This window comes from Humulus lupulus, chromosome 6, assembly GCF_963169125.1.
Source record: "Humulus lupulus chromosome 6, drHumLupu1.1, whole genome shotgun sequence".
NCBI lineage: Eukaryota > Viridiplantae > Streptophyta > Magnoliopsida > Rosales > Cannabaceae > Humulus > Humulus lupulus.
This window is the reverse complement of record NC_084798.1, coordinates 175,292,459-175,302,631: the sequence shown is the minus strand read 5'-3', so window position 1 is coordinate 175,302,631 and position 10,173 is coordinate 175,292,459.

Genomic DNA, 10,173 nt, shown 5'->3' with positions numbered 1-10,173 from the left:
GCGAGAAAGTCACAACGGAAACTAATACCCGATTCGGGGCGAGTCAAGGGGTATTTTATGTATATGGCATTAAATTGGATTATCGAGTAGAGTAATGATATGTGCACCCAAAATATGCACCTAAAGATTACACACAATGACGTGTCACTGCTTTTTAAAACAGTGGGTACCAGTTTTAATAAATGTGATTAGCTGGACTAAACTGCCACATCACCGTGTGTAATGTTTGCGTGTATATTTTGGGTGCACATATCATTACTCTATCGGGTAATGGGAATGAATAATTGGGGATATATTTGATGTTAGCAACACTAGGAGGGAATACTGGGGATTTTGACCATTTTGCCCTTGGGGACGTTTTTGGTACGCTGAGCCTCGGGATTAGCTTAAGTAAAACTTAAGCCTTAGGAAACATAAACAAACACACAAAAACACTTCATTGGCTGACTCACTCTCTTTCTCTCTAAGCTTCCTTAAGCTAGCTTTCTTGAAGTATTAAGAGGATTGTGGCTGGAAACCAAGGAATTGAAGGCTCGGGATTAGAATTCGGATAGCATGTGGCTAGGGGATCACCATTCACAACTGAGGTAATGTTTTAATCTTTGTTGTAACCGAATGTTATTAGAATTCATAGCTATTCTTGAGGTGTTATTGAACCTTATAGCTCAAGAGTTGAATTTGGTATTTTGAAGAGTTTTGCAACTAGGTTTTAGTTGGGTTTTGTAGCTGGGAAGATATTAAAGCTGTTGGGATGGTTGAATTATAGTTTTGGGGTGAAATTGGGATAGTTTTAGTTGGATTTGGCTGTTGAAAAATGAAGGAAATCTTGGTTCGCAGGGCCAAGTCGTAGCTCCGTTCTTGAGGGGCCGCAACTCAACCGAACCTAGGGCCTTGGGAGACCTCTGTTTGGGAGGCGCTTCGTGACCCTCAAGGGGAAGGTCGCGGCCCGTGTTTTTTATTAGGGGAGGAGGGCCTTTGACCTGAGGGGCGCTACACGACCCTCAAGGGCAGGTCGCAGCCTGCCTGGGCTATTTTGGCCTTGGTGAGCTTTTAGTGACAAGAACCTTTTCCTTAGGGCTCGGGATCGATTCTATTACCCGATTTAGTAGAGTTCAAGGCCCCAGAGGCTAGGACTCGGTCTTGAAGCCTTTATTTTCTCATTATTGATGGAATCCTAAATTATGGTTGTGACTAGGTTATCTCTAGGGGCTCGGAACCGGGATCGTGCTCGAGGGTCGTTCTCATTTTACGCTATACTCGGACCTGAGGTAAGAAAACTACACCCAATACATGTTATATGTGATCAGGGCTTGGCCTGATTCTTAATAATAATTGTAATTATGGGTTGGACCCATGGGAACATTTATGATTAAGTTATTGTTTCACTTATTTGTTAAACATACTCAAAGATTCTTTACTTGCTTAATTGTTTCATGACTATTCGCATAGCTTGCGTGGCTAGGGCTTGGCTCCGTTAAGTAAGCATGATTATTACTATGATTATGGTTACCTGATAATGTTATGTGATTAACATGTATGCGTATTTATCTGGTTGTGGTATGCCTATCCATATTTGTTTATGTGTTGATATTCGAATACCTGGATCAGGGCTTCACATATTAGTCAAGGACGGCAATAGCGTGCTGCTGATCGAAAGGCTTAGGTCTGAACCAACAACATACTATTACATTTGTTGATCCTATGGTCGTTGAAACATTAAAGCGTCAGGTACGCTGGACTAGCTCTACGACTAGTTACTCAGAGCTAAGGGCAAAGGCCCCAGTTGACTCTATGGTCATGTAGCTAGGACATAGGGCCCGGGGTTGACTCTATGGTCAACTGTTCAGGGCGGCGGCCCTAGAATGGTCCAGTGATCATCTATTTGTAATTATATGCATGCATGAGTATGTTATTACTTATAGACATGCTAGATAAGTATCTGGAAATCTACATTTTTTGTTCATGCACATGTTGAGTTTTCTTACTGAGCCTTGGCTCACAGGTGCTTTGTGGTGCAGGCAAGGGGAAAGGAAAGTTTGACCAGCCATAAGTTGGAGAGCTTCAGTGGCGGCGTGTACATATGCGGCTGCTTGACCACCACAGCCGAGGTATCTTAGAGGAACTAGGGTCATAGCCCTATTTTTACCTCTTAGGTCGGTCAGATGTAGTTTTTGCTGTACATACACCTGTTTAAAAGTTTGGTTGTAATATTTTGGGATCCCATGAATGTATGAAACCTTTTTTAAAATAAAAGTCAATGGTTCCCTTAACAAAATCTTTTAACCCTAACCCTTGACAGTAACCATAGTTACACATTTTAAACCAAATGACTTGATTAGCAAGTCTGACACAATTTAAAGTACACAGTGTAACGATCCTGGATTAGGAGGATGTTACAAAGATAGTGTCTGAACACAATCTGGCGGATAATTTTACAAAGACATAGATAGAGAGAAAATTTCTAAAGCATATAGAGGGAATGAGTTTAAGCGACATGTCTCATTTGCTTTAAAAGTGCAATTGGGAATTTCTTGGGTATTATGCCCTTGTAAAACCATATTTATTATGTAACACATTTTATTATCAATAAATTATAGAAATCATTTTTTTTATCAATTGCATTGCTCACGTGTTTGATTACATGATTATTTATTTAATACAATCATCTATGAAATCTTGAACATGTGTAACTAGATACAATTATAATGACTATGTCACAGTGGATTATAATTGTAATTATTTATTCGAAGAATTAGTACCAAGATGAAAACAATGCATAAGATTTTCACTAATTTAGTGATTGACGATATGATTTACTCACACAATGGCGTGGTGTCTTGTCCGAGACATTGACCAAGTAGATAAGATTGAATGTATCTAGTTACATCGGACTAGGACCGACATTATTCATTGATAGATAAATAAGTATTGTTATTATCAAATCTAACAGTGTCACAAGGTTGACCATAGGTCAAGTCGATCTCAATTCTGAGTGATAATATTTCTATTAATTATATTATCTAAATCTTTTTACTTGTTCGTTAAAAGCTTACCCTACGACATAGCCTATAATTACAACTTGGAGATTCAATGGTGTAATTGAACGAGAGTATTTATCATATATATAAAATCTATAGCTTCTTTAATACTAGTGAAAAGATAATTTCCATAATAGCTTAGTTCAAATGATTAAATGATTGAGTACTCATCTGTGTACTTAATTTTATGGAATTATCATTTACAAGGAACTTATGGGAGTTAAGGATAAAATACAAATGACGGGTAAAATGGTAAAATTTACTAAACTCATTAGTACGTCATCGTTAGAGGATCGACTAACAATAATGGTCATAACAAAGGATAACATATTGACATTAGTGGAAATACGTTCTGTGAATTCAAGAGTTCAATTCTGAGTTTATAGTGGAGTCACAAGGAATTAATAAGTTGTGAGATAATTGGTTTTATAGATAAACTCACGAGAACTTATTGCAGCTTGTATTCATGGATCCATGGTCCCACATCGTCTATGATTAAATCAAGTGTAAATGTCTCAAACAATTTATTTAATTATCAATAGAGAATATCAAATTGACTAGGTTAATTTTGTGATATTTACATGAATTATGAATTAGAGAAAAAAAAAGAGTTATTATAAATTTTTTGGGTAATTTACTAATAATAACAAATTGGTGTTAATAGTAGTAGGGATATTGGCGGCGATAATACCCAAATATTTTCAAAAGTTACACTTTAATACCCAAATCTTTTTTTTTTGCGGTAATAATACCTAACTCTATAATTTTGGTGCAATTATTAGTACTCATTGTTAACTGTCCGTTAAGTATCCACGTGTCATATTTTTATACTCATAAGTTTAAGAATTGAAGTGTAACTTTATAAATGATTTGTGTATTATCACCGTCAATATCCCTAAATTCTTTAAATACTATAAAAATCATTTTAAATAATAAAAAATATAAAAGATTATTAGAAGTTAAATAATAAAACTAAAATTTACAAATTCGAAACAACCCAAATTAAAATTGAAACTCAAAATCATCGCGAAATTCATATTATTAATTAGTTTTTAATAATCTTTTAGATTTTCTAAAATTTAAAATAATTTTTATAATATTTAAAGAATTTAAATAATTTAGTCTAAAATTATCCCAAAATCCATATGTGTCACGTGGATACTTAACGGATAGTTAACAGTGAGTACTAACGGTAGCACCAAATTTGTAGATTTATATATTATCGCAAAAAGAAAAATTGGGTATTAAAGTGTAACTTTTGAAATGATTTGAGTATTATCGCCGTCAATTAGACTAATAAAAATGTGCCACGTGGATACTTAACGAGCAGTTAACGGTGAATACTAACAGATGCGCCATAATTGTAGATTTATGTATTATTACCGCCAAAAAAAGATTTGGGTATTAAAGTGCAACTTTTGAAAATTTTTGGGTATTATCACCACCATTATCCCATAGTAATAAATAATATTAAATCAAGGTTCAAATAATAAATAGTTAATTTGAATAAAGATTTAATTATTTAAGTAATTAATTACAAAATGTGTAAATAAAATGATCATGAATTTGAGTCAATTAGGCTTTGAATTTAGTGAAAATTAGATTGTGTACCCAGTTTTATAGTGTGCTATATATTTTTACCCATGTTTCAACTTTTTTATATGTTTACCCAGTTTTTTAATCAGTTTCCCCATAATACCCTTTTATATATAAATTGAGTACTCTCCATCTTTTTCCCACGTTTCCCTCCCCTTCATTCTGTTTTCAAAGTTTTCGTTTACTATTCCTTTCTCTCCGCTGAGCGAAACTCACCCCCCATCCTAACGGCAACGCCAGAGCCGATTGCTTGAACAGTCCTCTGTCTTGATTTGAAGTTCTTCTCCAAGTACAGAGCCGATCTTCCATTTTCAAGTGATTGTTGAAGCTTGCTTCTCTTGAGGTATGTAATTGAGGTTTGTTTGATTCTTTGCTCCCCATTTGTTTGATGAAAGTTTCATTAATTTTTGTATGAATAATTTATGTTCTTATATATTGTTTTTATTGTTTGTTTTGATGAAAGTCATCATTGTCTGAGCCGCTCCCCCTGTGCAATTGATTGTTGAAGCTTGCTTTTCTTGAGGTATGCAAATGAGTTTTGTTTAATTCTTTGCACCCCATTTGTTTGATGAAAGTTCCATTAAATTTTGTATGAATATTTTATGCTCTTATATAGTTTATCTTGTAGTGAGGTATGTAAAATAAGTTGTTTAATATATTGCACTCCATTTGTTTGATGAAATTCCTCATTAAATATCAAATGAAAAATTTCCCTTCTTATCTAGTGTTTTCATTGCTTGTGTTTATTTTGATGAAAATACTCATTGATGTTCATTTTTTTTCTTTCAATTTGTCTCTTGGTTTTGTATTATGTATATACATTTATGTGTATGGGAATGTATAGGAGTAGTACTACTCATTGTGTCTTTGATGAAAAAGCAAAATACCAATAGATAAATTGATGTTTCTATCGTAAAAATTAGACGGAGTACCCATTTTTAGAGGACATCTTTAATTTTTAACCAGATTTTAAAATTCTTTCATTTATGCCCAATTGTGGCAATAAATGAGATGAAGTTGAACCAGAATTGGAAAATGAAGGTTGCTATCAGGTAATAATGTGAAATTAAGGCACCATCTAATGGAGAGAGTAGATAGGCAGTTTAGGCTATTTAGTAGTGAGAAAGATTCCAGATTATTACAATCATGAACTTCGACATTTCTAATATTGGGGAAGGAATCTAGAGGAAGCACTTTGAAAGAGCTAGATATATATTCAACTGGAAGCTTTTGGAGGGATTTACAATCACAGAGCGGTAGAAAGTCTAGATTGTTGCAGTACCTGAGATACAGATTTTCCAAATTGATAGGAACACACCTTTCATCAAAATTTTGCAAAGTACTACATGATTTGAATCCTACAGTCTTCCCACACTAGTCAATTCTTACACTAGTGACAGTTGGCATCACTGGGAGTGAGGAAGCAAGCTCTGAACAACGAAAAATATGAAGCTGTGTTAGAGATGGTAGGAGGTGAGGTAACTCTCCATTGAGTCTCTGACAACTGCCTATAGTAAGTGATGTTAGCTTTGGGAAAACTTCAACATTTGCTTTTGGCATGGACCATTCCTTCCATTTTGACATTTATTGCCAATTATAGTAATAAAGTAAATCAAAATGGTCAGCTTCTTCTTCAAATCTGAAACATTTATTTCCCATAGAGTAGTCAGCATCTTTAGATAAACAAGACTAGTATATCGTCAACTTAAAGACAATGTAGGTAATGCACCCCAAAAATTGCTCAAACTCATGGCCTTTGTACTACTAAGATGATACTAAGAGTTATACATACTTAGTTTTGAAAGTAAAATTCTCTGGAAAAGTTCCAGGAAATGCACACCAGATACCATCTGTACCATCTAACTCAAGTGGCTTTCCAATTTTTTCAGCCAATATGCGAGCATTCTGAATAATTTTCTCCCCAGTTTATGTAAGCACTCCAAAATCAATAAGACCAAGAAAATCACTAGCAAAAAGTATATATATTGTGTAGTTCGGAAACAAAGAAAATCGCTAAAACTCACTTACTCATGACATATCCATAAAAGGAATTAAGAATGCACTTTCGAGTGAGTTGTAAAGAATGACATATCCGATGTAGCTGGCGTTAAAAAATGATTTAAAGTGAAGAGTTTTTTTTTTTTACGCTAAACTCCTAAGTAGTGTTTTTAAGGGTAGAATGAGAAATGTGACTAATAACCCGCGTAATATTGAACTAAATAGAATTAGTAGCTAAGTTTGATTAACTATCCTACAAGTAGGTATTTTTCAAGTTATATTAAATAATTTGTTTCTGAAATTTTTTAAGGACCCTATTCCCTGTAGAGATTCTGTAAATAGATTTATTTAGGCAAGGCCTAGTTGAGTAAAGTTGAATGTATAAACATTTTAAATGTTTGTTAGCATTTCAATAAGGCATAGTCCGAGGGGGGAAAAAGCGAGCATTCTCTAGAAAATCGTAAGGATGAATACCAATTTTTAAAAGAAAAAAATTTGCAAATCGAAATGAAGAGAAACAAATTGAATTTCAAGTAGAAAATCATACCAAATTTGAGTGTAAAGGATTTGAAAGGCATGATAGAAGGTCTGATCTCTCCATCAGTATGGTCAGATACATGGTGGGATGAGATTTTGGACCATAAAAGTCCATTGCCTTTTGCCAGTTCCTTTCAGCAACAGATGCATACTACTTGCCCCGTACGAGAGTGTTGCCTTCACATTTACCAAAGTTACTTTTCTTGTGACCTGTCTCTATAAACTTCAAACTACAATCCCTCTGGTAGCAGGCTAGCTAAAAATAAGCATATGCAGCCTCTTGTTTGTGTAATTCTCCTAGTGATTCATACACGGACAATGCCTCCCTAATGGCATCATTAGTTGAAATCTCATGCTTTTGCACTTCTTTTCTTGTTCTTCTACCATTAAGACTACTGAAACACAAATATTCCTCTTCTGTGACTCCACTTCCATAAACTTCCGCAGTTACATCTTTCCTTGCCAAAAGCATGCCAAGCCTCAGATATGTATGAGAAAATTGTGTATATACTTCTGTTCGCAGGCTGCTTAAGATAGCCTCATCTTCTCCTTCCATGGTATTTAATTCAGACTTTGCTGCTCGATAAAATATAAGTGATTCAATATATTCAAGTTATGCAATCTCTAAAGCATGGTTGTATGCATCATGAAAAATTCTATGTACCTCAAGATCATTGATTTTTGACAGCATCACTTCAGCTAATCCTCTCCTACCATGACCTAAGTTACAGTTTATTACTATTATATTAGTGTGGTCAGAAACTTCTCTAAATGCTTTTATCGCATCTGCAAATGCGATTTCTTCTTTTTTCAGATCTTTCATTTCAACTCTATATCTTCCAAGTTCATTGCATACCCACCCTATATTTTTAACAATTGGTTGCAGTTTATCCCAAACAGATGAAAATTCAGTCACTGCATTTTTGGCTTCTTTATAACAGCTTAAAGCAACTCACTAATGGTATTAAACATCTGCAACTATAGGGCGTCAGAGATACTTAAATATGCCCCCTTTCTTTCCTTTATGTGTTTCAGTCGAAGGAGTATCTGATTGAGAAGTCACAGATGATCCCATGTCATGCATTTTCAAAGTGTCATTAGATATTTTAGAATTGGTAGTTGCCACTCCTTTTACCACAAATTTATTTGTATTAGAAACACCTATTAACTAGCAGCATCTCTATTGTGCTACAATTGTCCACCATCAGCAGTTTGTCTGTTTTCCAATTTGCAACTAGTATTGTCATCTTTATGATCTGCCAAAAGTAAATAGATGTTATTCTTTGCATAAGATGTTTTGTTATGTGATAGATCTTTCTTAGGTAAGAATAATTTTATCTTAGTTTCCAAATCCAATAATGAAATTTCTCAAGAACAACTTTATCAATAACAATGAAAGATTTACAAATGAGCATTAGAGTGGCTCAAACTCTCCTATCACAACCTTTCAAGAGGGCTGATCTCTCCACCAAAGCTTAAATTATAAATCAAGTATCTTTAAACCCTTAGTTTTGAAATTTTAATCACTAAGCTATAAATTTAAACCACAAGGCTCAAAATTTAAACCACTTGCCTTAAAATTTAAACCGCAAGCCTTAAATAACTTAAAATACGAACCACTAAACTTAAATGGCATCAAAATTTAATCCACAAGGTTTAAGTTTTAATCATTTAGGCTTAAATCATAAACATAATCTCTTTAATCTATATAATCTAATGTGTGAGTCTAATTCAAAATCTTTATAATTTTAAACCAAATGGCATCAAATTTTGAACCACAAGGCTAAATGGCATCGAATTTAAACCATCAAGCTTTAATTATAAATCAAGACCATTTAAACCACAACGTTTTAAATTTAAACCCCTAAGCTTTAAAATTTTAACCATAACCCTTTAAAATTTTAACCTCTACCCTTTAAAATATAAACCTCTAGACTTAAAATGTTGATCATATCTCTTTAAAATTAAAACCATAATCCTTTAAAATTTAAACCATGCATCTTTATAATCTAAAATACAAACCTTTAAAATGTAAACCACAACCCTATAAAATTTATGCCGCAATCATTTTAAATGTAAACCACAATGCTTAAAATGTAAACTACAAGGCATAAAATGTAAAACACGTCTCTTTAAAATGTAAATCACAATCCTTAAAATGTAAACCACAACATTTTAAAATGTAGGCCATAAGCCTTAAAATGCAAACCCCAACGTTAAAATATAAACCACTAGACTTAAAGTGTACACCGCCAGCCTTAAAATGTAAACCACAAGCCATTAAGATTTATGATTTTCTCTTCAAATCACTATAAAGGCACCAAAAGTTGCAAATTTGGCATCAATTTCATGCATAAGCACCCTTATAACTTGATTAATACAAACAATGCATCTATCTAAATGTAAACCACATGCCTTGATATGTAATAAACCAGAACCCTTAAAATATAAAGTCTTAGCCTTAAAATACAAATCACAAGCCCTTAAGGCTTATTATTTTTTCTTCAAAACATCATAATGGTGTCATAAGTGGCAAAATGGGCACCACATTCATGCACAAGTACCAAAGAACCCCATTATAGTTTAATTAATATAGGTAATGCATGAATCAAAATGTAAACCACAATCATTAAATTGTAAATCACACGTATGTATAAACCTCAAGACTTTAATACTAAAGGCATTAAATTTTGAACCACATGGTTAAATGGAATCAAATTTTGAACCACAACTCTAAATGGAATCAAATTTTAAACCATAATTTATAAATTTTTCTGTTAAGCTCTATTTATAATCCTAGTCTTTTAGACAACAATGACTTAAATTTTGAACCCCAAGGCTAAATGGCTTCAAATTTTGAACCATAATTTATAAATTTTTAATCATTAAGCTATATTTATAATCCAAGTCTCTTTAAATCACAATTTTTTTAATTTAAACCGCTAAGCTTTAAATTTAAACCACTTGTATAAGAGTTTAAACCACAAACCAAATGGCATCAAAT